The sequence below is a fragment of the Myotis nattereri genome (genome assembly GCF_964212035.1).
Source record: "Myotis nattereri genome assembly, chromosome: 20".
NCBI classification, from domain to species: domain Eukaryota; kingdom Metazoa; phylum Chordata; class Mammalia; order Chiroptera; family Vespertilionidae; genus Myotis; species Myotis nattereri.
The window spans coordinates 15,546,470-15,554,876 of NC_138096.1; the positions used below are offsets into that span (position 1 = coordinate 15,546,470).

Sequence of the window (8,407 nt, forward strand, 5' to 3'; positions counted from 1 at the left end):
AAATACAACTTTATTCTGATTCTAAAGGAAAAGGAATGGGAACGACAGTAACAAACAAGGTTTCACCACTGAGTGTTGTGATGCGACCGCAGCATTCTTATAGGTGAAACTCAGTAAGGAAGCAACTGCGTTCCAAAACAGCTAAATACGCAGGCCCAAAAAGTGAAGGTATTTTAACTGCCACATTCACTCGAAGCCCGTTCATCTTTCGGCATCCCAGGATCAAGCACAGGTTCTGCTTAGCTATTTGATAGAGTGGCAAACACGCAGCACCACCGACGTCACAGGACAGTTGCCTATAAAACGAGACTTCTGACGCTGGGCTCCAGCTTCCCGCTCACAGGTCGTCATCCTCGTCTGGGATTGCGGTGGTCCGAGCAACCTCGAGATGGTGCCCACGCTGTGCTGCCAGCACGGGGTCCATGGCCACCTCCGGAGGGGTGAGAGCAGGCATGGCGACCAACTCCGTTAGGGTCTCCGATTTGTTTCCAGCAAGCCAGAGCAAGGGCTTTTCAAAGCTGTAGTTACTTTTGGCAGAAGTGTCGCAGCACCGAAGGTTCTTTTTTCGGGGGAAGACAATGGATTTCGCCTTCGCTTTCCTGTCCTTGACGTCCACTTTGTTGCCACACAAGACGATGGGGATGTTCTCACACACGTGCACCAGATCTCGATGCCAGTTAGGCATGTTCTTGTAACTCTCGAAGGTACATCAAACGTTACGATGGCACACTGGGCTTGGATGCAGTAGCCGCCTCGCAGCCCCCGAACTTCTGGCCGCCGGGTCCCACGCGGTGAACGTGAGGGGCCCTCAGTTGGTGTGGAATAGAGGGGGTGCACCTCCACGCCCAGGGTGGTGACATACTTCTTCTTGAATTCGCCCTTCAGGTGACGTTTCACGAAGGTCGTCTTCCCAGTGCCCCCGTCCGCCACCAATACAAGTGTGAACTGAACGTGGGGTTCTCCTTGGGGGCCCTGGTGATGTCACTTCCAGAGCTGTCTCCCGGGCCGTCCCAAGGCGATGATTTTAAAACCCCTCTCACAAACATCCGATGAAGAACCTCTGAGAATAACAGCTAAGGGCCCGATGCAGTCGCTCAGCTCGTAAGCGGTGGCCTGCTGTGGGGACAGAACCCCAGGCGAGTGTGGAAACTCATCCAGGAGGTGTCTGTCTCACACACATGCCCCGAGTGGCCCAGAAATTATACAGCAGACCTGCGATTGTGCGGTCCCCTTAGGCTCTGCCTTGGTTTAAGGGTACCTCGCCCCTGGGTCACACTCAAACCTCTACTTCCCTCCCTAACCGACTTTGCTTTTGGTTGTTTTTTCACTTTCAGAGGGTTGACCTTCTCTTGTATTGTCTCCAACTGACAGTGTCCTACTCCCCCCCCCCCGCCCCCCCCCAGGGGCTGGCAGTAGGGACCAATGGTTTGTTATATTCTTAGAAAGGAGATCAGGATGTGCTGGGTAGCATTTAATTTTTAAACCTCTGCTCACATCCTGCCTCCCCGCCAGCAGCACCCAGTACCCCGGCACGGAGCTGGCGTCACTAACACCCCCTATTCGGAAGCGGGTGGCACCAGAAACCTCTGAGCCAGAATGGCTGCTGGGAGCTGTTACAGGAGGTTTTTCATCCACCAACTCATTGGATCCTCAAGCCGACCGGGCGCTGTCTGCACGTCACACAGAGAAACGGAGGCATCGGAACAAGCCTGAGGCCATGCCACCAGCAGCCAGAACCCCGCCGGCCTCGGACCCGAGCCCGCCCGCCCCCACGCCTCCTCGAGGCCCCGGGCTCCTCCTGCCTCGCCCGACCCCGACCCGCGCCCACGTTTCCGGTTCCAGGTTCCACTCGGCGGGCACGTGCGCCGCCGTCACTAAAGCCGGACCTGACCGGTCTCCTGCCCGGGCCGCGACCCGGGCCCCACGGCGACCTGGGTGGTGGGAAGGCGACCGGGACTCGCTTCCGGCGGGGCCGGCACGGACGTCGCCGCCTCCCGGCTTCCCGCGGCCTGGCCGGGCCCTCGCCGGCGCCCACCGGGTTTGCTCGCGGTCCCTGGGCCCCGCACGTCCGTGTCCTCCCCGCGGGGCCTCGGGACCGGCCGGCGCCCCCGGCTCAGCACGCGCCTCCCGCGCCCGGGGAGCGACACGGCCCGGAGCTGCCCCCGCGCGAAGCCGCGCTGCTCGGGGTCTCTCCTCCGGGCGCGGCTCCCACCCGGCGGAGGGGGTCCCGCTCGGAGCCCCGAGTCCCGGCCGGGCCCGCGCCCGCCCGGCTTCCCGGAGACGGGGGCGGCGACGCGGGGGAGCGTGGGTTCGGGGCCCGCGGAAACGGACTCGGAGCCGCGTCCCCTCGGTGCCGCCCGGCCCCGGGCTCCCCGCCCCGCGCGCCCCGTCCCACCGGCGCCCCCTTCCCCTCGGAGCCGACAGCCCGCGGCGCCCGCCCTGTGGGGGGGATCGAGGGGGTCGGGGGCCTCAGGGGCTCGCGCGGCGCCCCCCGCGCTCCGGCTCCCGGCCTCTCGGCGCGGCCTCGCCCCCGGGCGCAGGGGCGATGCTGCTGCTCCCGCTCCCGCTCTTCCCGCGGCGCCCGCTCCGCATCCGGGGGCCCGGCCTCAGCGCCCTCAGCGCCCGCGGCGGGAGCGGGAGCAGCGGCGGCAGCGGCGGGAGCGGGACGGCGGCCGCTCGCGTTGGAACCGCCCCGCGCGGCGCCGCCCCACAATGCCCCGCGCGGGCAGCCTTTGAAAAAGCGGCGCGGCTCGTTCAAGATGGCGGAGCTCGACCAGTTGCCGGACGAGAGTGAGTAGCGCCGCCGAGCACCCCCTCCTCCCGCCGGCCGCCCGCCCGCGGGCCGCCCCGGCCGCGCCCGGCGCCCGTGCCCCCCGCCCGGCCCGGGGCGACCCCCCTCCCGCCGCGGCCCCGTTCTCCCCCGGCCGCCGCGCCGCCGCCTTTGTTATGGTGTCGGTGTGTGGGCTCCTGGGGTGGCGGGAGCGCCGGGGCCGGAAACCGGGAGCCCGGGGCCCAGCCCGTGCGGGCGGCGGCGGGGGCGGCGGGGCGCGGGGCCGGGCCGAGGCGGGAGGCGGCCCCCGGCGCGCGGAGGGGCCGGCGGGTTACGTAACTCGCGCCCCGGGCGGAGGGTCCCGGCCCCGCGCCCCCACCGGCCCCGCCGCCCCCCACCCCACCGGCCCCGCCGCCCCCGCCGCCCGGGCGTCCACCGGGAAGTGTTTCCGTGTCAGAGGCTGGCCGCCCGGACCACAGGTGGCCGCCTCCCCGGGCGCCCCTCCCCGCCGGCTGCTCGGCGACGGCGGCTCCGGCCTCGCGGGGACCTGGCCCCACGGACGTGCCCCGCGCGGGGTCGCCCCCCGGCCCCCCCACCCCCCGCCCGGCGGCGTCCACCTGCCAGACCTGCCCGCCCGCGCCCCGCAAGTAAACAAGGCGAACCCCGCGGGCGCGCTGGGCTCGGGCCGTGTGTCATTCATGTGTGAACTGTGTGAAGTGTGGGGTCACCTGCTCCAGGGGGTCAGCTACTCCAGGGAGTCGCCTGCTCCAGGGGGTCGCCTGCTCCAGGGGGTCACCTGTTCCGGGGGAGGGTCACCTGCTCCGGGGGGCGCCTGCTCCAGGGGGTCACCTGCTCCAGGAGGTCACCTGCTCCGGGGGGTCACCTGCTCCAGGGGGCGCCAGCTTAAGGGTCACCTGCTCCAGGGGTCCGCCTGCTACGGGGGTCGCCTGCTCCAGGGGTCACCTGCTCCAGGGGTCCGCCTGCTACGGGGGTCGCCTGCTCCAGGGGTCACAGGGCCCCGACCCCACTCCCGGCGGAGGGTTTGTGTCGCTCCTGGGAGTTTAACGGGAAAGGTCCCGCCACCGTGAGGGCCACCTGCGCCGGAGGCAGGCGACGCCTACCCGAGGGCCAGGCCGTGTCCGGGGGTGCGCTCCCCGCGCCCGGGCGAAGGGCGGCGCCGGGCGTGTGCTCGGACCCAGCTGAGCGCAGGACGGACACATGGAGGCTTCAGACGTGGCTGGAGTGACAGGAGCTGAATCTTCAATTTTACACAATTTCCGTCCTTTTGAATTTCAGCTGGTCACAGTGGCGAGTGGCCGCTGAGCCGGGAAGGGCGCAGGGTGGGCGCCCAGGAGCTCGCTGTGCGGAGAGCAGGGTGGGTGCGCTGCTGGGTGCGCCGTGGGGCGGTCCACGGGCTGCCGTCTCGGTCCCCGCCGTCTGGGCCATACAGATTCTGTATCTCCTCCTGGAGTCACGGCCACGGACCCGGTCACTGTCCTTGTGCTGAGATGAGAGGCGTTTAGTGCGTTCCTTACACCTGCCCCTGGAATGTCCGCTCCGCACGGGGCGTGTGCTGACTTCCTGCGGGTCTTTGTAAGAGACCCCGGAGGACCCGGTGCTCAGACTCCAGCTGCGCTCCCCGCAGCATCGCTGGTTACAATGTGACCTGCCGGCGCCGGGCTTGTCGCTCAGTGCCGCACGCCAGTCCATAGAAACACTTCATCTAAATGGGGTTGAGCGTAGGGTAAGAGGCATGATTAGTGAACGAGCTGGATCGTGACAAGGGGTGCAGGGGATAGCCATAGGTTCCTGTGCCAGTTCCGGTCCAGGGGACTGGCCAGTCCTTTAGCCAGCAGCTGGTCCGGCACCACCAGTGCTAAAAGCACCACTTGCTGAGGCCTTAGGGTAGACAGCTGCTGTGTGAGACGCCTTTGCTCACTGAACCCTCATTTCCGTTGAGGTAAGTGCTCTTCCTAGTTTGCTTGCATGTGTGAGGAGCCCAGGTCTTCCCTGGGAGCTCCTGTGCTTGATATCTCTTGCCTGTTTCACGTCTCCTCTTAGATGCCTGAGGCCCCTCAAACTTCACGGGCTCAAGATCCACCTCCCAGTCCCATCCCAGGGAAGGACACTTCCGTGACTCCTGCCTCAGTGAGGCTGCACTATGCGCTCAGCTGAGACCTAGAGGTTATATTTGGAACTTCCCCCTTTTTTACTTTCCCTGTTTAAGCCTTTACTAAGTCTTGTAACTTTTGCCTTAAAAAAAAATTCTACCTACTTCTCACCACACCCTAGTCCAAGCTGTCAGCATCTGTTCCTTGCACTAATGACTTCAGCCTCTTGTACTCTACAGACCCAGCTGTCATCCCAGCTCAGCCTGCACACAGTTAGAATGACAAATAGGTATGTCACCTGCTGCTTACACACCTCCATGACCCCCCCCCCCCCCCCAGGCTCTATGTGATAGCACGTCCTCTCGTTCTGTCCATTTGAGCTGCGTCTGGCCTTTTTCATCCCCTACCCTCACCTTTGCACCTGCTCTTCCCTCCACTTGGAATGCTCCTCCTTCCGGTCCCTTCTGGTTAACGGCTGCTCATCCTTTAGGTCCCTTTTGAGTGTCTTCAGACGCTCTTCCTCTCCTCCCTGACGAAGATGACATCTCCTTATCACACCTTTTCATGCCGCGATGTCACGCCGAGTGGCGGCTGTCACAGGTGCAGCTTTACACTGCAATGTGGTTGGTTAACTCTGCTTAGAAGTTGCTCTAGAGAAGGTACCATTGCTGTTTTTCTCTATTCCAGTCCCATGCAGAGCACCTGGCTGGTTCTCTGACTTTTCTTCATCCCGTGTCCCTTGCTATTCCTCTAGCTTGGTGGCCTCCCACCCGCCCTCCCTCCCTGGAATATGCTAAACTTTCTACCTCAGGCTTTTTTTTTTTTTTTTTTTTTTTTTTAAACCTACTGTTCTACCCAGACTCTGGTTTGACTTCCTGCTCTCGCATGGTTTCAGATCTTCCCTCCTCAGAGGACCTCCCCTGACTGCCCTGTGTGAAGTCACTCCCCACCCTGAGCTCACCTGGCTGGTTTCTTTTATAACAGCTGCCCGACATGTAATTGTCCGTCTGTGTGCTTGTCTGTGTGTCCCCTCCCACTGGAGTGCAGCTCCCCAGAGCAGAAGGTTTGCTTATCTTTTCCTTCCTGGAACCCAGCCCTTAGAATAGTGCTGTCAGGCACCCAGCGAGTATTTGTCGAATGACTGAATGAACATACCCAGTTAGAGCAGGATTCTAACTTAAATTCACATGCCTGTAAAGTCTGTGTTCTTAACCTAATAGTTGTGGGGGTTTTTATTGACAAAAGTAATACGAGCAGCATGATATAAGAATTAGCCATGTACTATGTGCATTGTTCTCGAAGCACTTTGACATGTATTAATTCACTTAATCCCCATTTTACAAATGATGGGTCAGCCTCACAGAGAGGTTAAGTGACTTGCTTAAGGTAACATAGCAAGAATGTGGAAGAGCCAAGATTCAAGTACAGCTAGTCTCAGTCTGCTCTCAACCCTCTGCAATGCTGTCTCAAAAAAGGTCAAAGGTTAAAAGAGGTCAGAATCCCCAGGACAAAGTTCCTGCCTTCATGGAGCTGGAATGGATATCCTTGCTGCTCACACCTCTTCCTTCAGATCTCTGCTCAAATATCACCTTAAGAGAAGCTAATCATGAGCATTTTATAGAGAAATCGTCTTCCCTCCCCCACCCCTCTCCGCATTCCCTGTTCGTATCGCCTGCATTATTTGGTGCAGGTTCCCTGTTTGTATCGCCCTGCATTATTTGGTGCAGGTTCCCTGTTCGTATTGCCCTGCATTATTTGGTGCAGGTTCCCTGTTGGTATCGCCCTGCATTATTTGGTGCAGGTTCCCTGTTGGTATCGCCCTGCATTATTTGGTGCAGGTTCCCTGTTGGTATCGCCCTGCATTATTTGGTGCAGGTTCCCTGTTGGTATCGCCCTGCATTTTTTGGTGCAGGTTCCCTGTTGGTATCGCCCTGCATTTTTTGGTGCAGGTTCCCTGTTGGTATCGCCCTGCATTATTCGGTGCGGGTTCCCTGTTCATATCGCCCTGCATTATTTGGTGTAGGTGATATTTGTTTACCTCCCTCACTAGAATGGAAATTCTCTGAGAGCTGGGACTTCAGCTGCTTTGCGTGCTCTCCTATCCCATGTGCCTATAGCAGGGACCGGGATGCCTTGGCAGTCCGTACATACTCCCGAATGCGTGCAGGGTCGCTCCTTTTTCTCACGGGAACCACGTTTCTCACGGTAGCCACGCTGGGGGATGTGTCCTGCCCACCACTGTTTCTGTCTGTTGTGTTGTTGGAAGTTTCTTAGCAAGACTTGACAGCGTTTCTCCCAACTTCTCCCCACAGCGTTACTGCCTTTGGTCATTAAGCTTCAATTTGCCATCAGAAGCTGTTCAGTTGTCCTGTTAACCATTCTCCACATCTAGGCAAGAGGGTAGTGAAAGCAGCAGTGGCTTTGATGTTGATGGGTTGTCTGTTCTGCTGCCCCTGGAGGAAAAGTCAGGTGAGGTCTAAGGATCTGAGATGCATAAAAAATGTTTCATATCCAGAACTGCAATACTGTATCTGCTGCTTCTCAGTTCAGGTCTGTCTGTTTATATGAGTTGTAACTTACTGCTACTTCTGTTAACACCGAGAATCTTTCTTCACTGATTTCTGTACTAAGTTCATGTTCTTCTTTCTTTATCCCCTGAGATTATCTTTCATTTCTCAATTTTTATATGTGTAGTGGCTCCTTAAAGATATTTACACACATTTTGAACATGCCATTTAAAAAATTGTCTTTTCGAATAACCAATGGACACAAGACACTGGGGGGTAGGGGAGGCGGGGGGGGGGGGGGAAGGTCAAGGGGAAAATAAAAAAGGAGACATATGTGATACTCTTTGTAATACTTTAAGCAATGAAAAAAACAACCCCCCCCCCCAAAAAAAAAAAAACACACACCAAAAAAACAAAACAAAACCTCAGTGGCTGTAGGGATTACACCCAGGTCCCCAGCACCTAGCAGTGTCAATAAATGAAGACAGCCCACTCTCTACAAGTAAAGCTTAAGTATAAGAAAATACAAAATAAATATATAAATAAATAAAAAATAAAAAAATTGTCTTTTCTCAATGCAAATAACTGACCACATTTCAAATAACTTCACTTCTGTCTGAGTTTAGATTGTAGTCTTACAAATATAAATGGATGTCACAGTAACTGAGATGAGAAAGTAGCTGATTATAAAATAAAATTGAAAACTAGGAGTGATGAATAATTTGACTAGTAAAAGAAAATAATAGGTATTCTAAACAGAAGAAGATTTGTTCATCTATAATTCTATGAATAACTTCTGTTTTGGAGCATAGAAAGGGTGTTTTTCCCTTGTTAATTTCTTTTTAAAATTGAGATGTAATTGACATAGCATTGTATTGTTTTAGGTGTACAACATAATGATTGGATATAGATATACTAGAGGCCCAATGCACGAAATTTGTGCAAGGGGCTTGGCCCTGCCGCTGCGGTGGCCGCCTCTGCCTTGACCCCCTGCCTCTGCCTCTGCCTCGGCCCTGCCG

The 8,407-nt window shown here is 57.9% G+C and overlaps 1 pseudogene across 1 annotated transcript; it reads right to left on the reverse strand.

Moving 5' to 3' along the window:
- Positions 1-322: 322 nt before the first annotated feature.
- Positions 323-2,592, reverse strand: LOC308535581 (GTP-binding nuclear protein Ran-like; annotated as a pseudogene). Its single transcript has 4 exons — positions 2,496-2,592; positions 1,495-1,610; positions 1,059-1,116; positions 323-962 (listed from the first exon to the last, which is right to left on the reverse strand). The product of its transcript is annotated as a GTP-binding nuclear protein Ran-like (transcript).
- Between the last annotated feature and the right edge of the window lie 5,815 nt (positions 2,593-8,407).